The sequence below is a fragment of the Eimeria mitis genome, genomic scaffold, assembly GCF_000499745.2.
Source record: "Eimeria mitis Houghton genomic scaffold, Emh_scaff1804, whole genome shotgun sequence".
Taxonomy (NCBI): domain Eukaryota; phylum Apicomplexa; class Conoidasida; order Eucoccidiorida; family Eimeriidae; genus Eimeria; species Eimeria mitis.
Window position 1 is genome coordinate 7,989 of NW_013570124.1, and position 297 is coordinate 8,285.

Below are 297 nucleotides of genomic sequence, written 5' to 3' on the forward strand. Positions count from 1 at the left end.
AATTCCGCTCAATTCAGTGTCACCCAACCAAGATTCCGAATTACACACTATCTGAACATGAGGAATGCGCTGCAAAATTCAAATCGGACACTCTTACCTCCGAAACTCGCAGCCTGACCAACTCACTTCGAGACTCTACTCCCTCGCCAAGCAGTAAATGTCCAACATTCTCAACCGGCCTTGCAATTCGTTTCACTCGCCTCTAGCACGCGTACTGCCTGAACAGCAACTTGCCCCACTGCTGGCGGGTTCCACGTTCTCTAGCACCTACTGCAAAACGTGATTCGTCAACAAAAC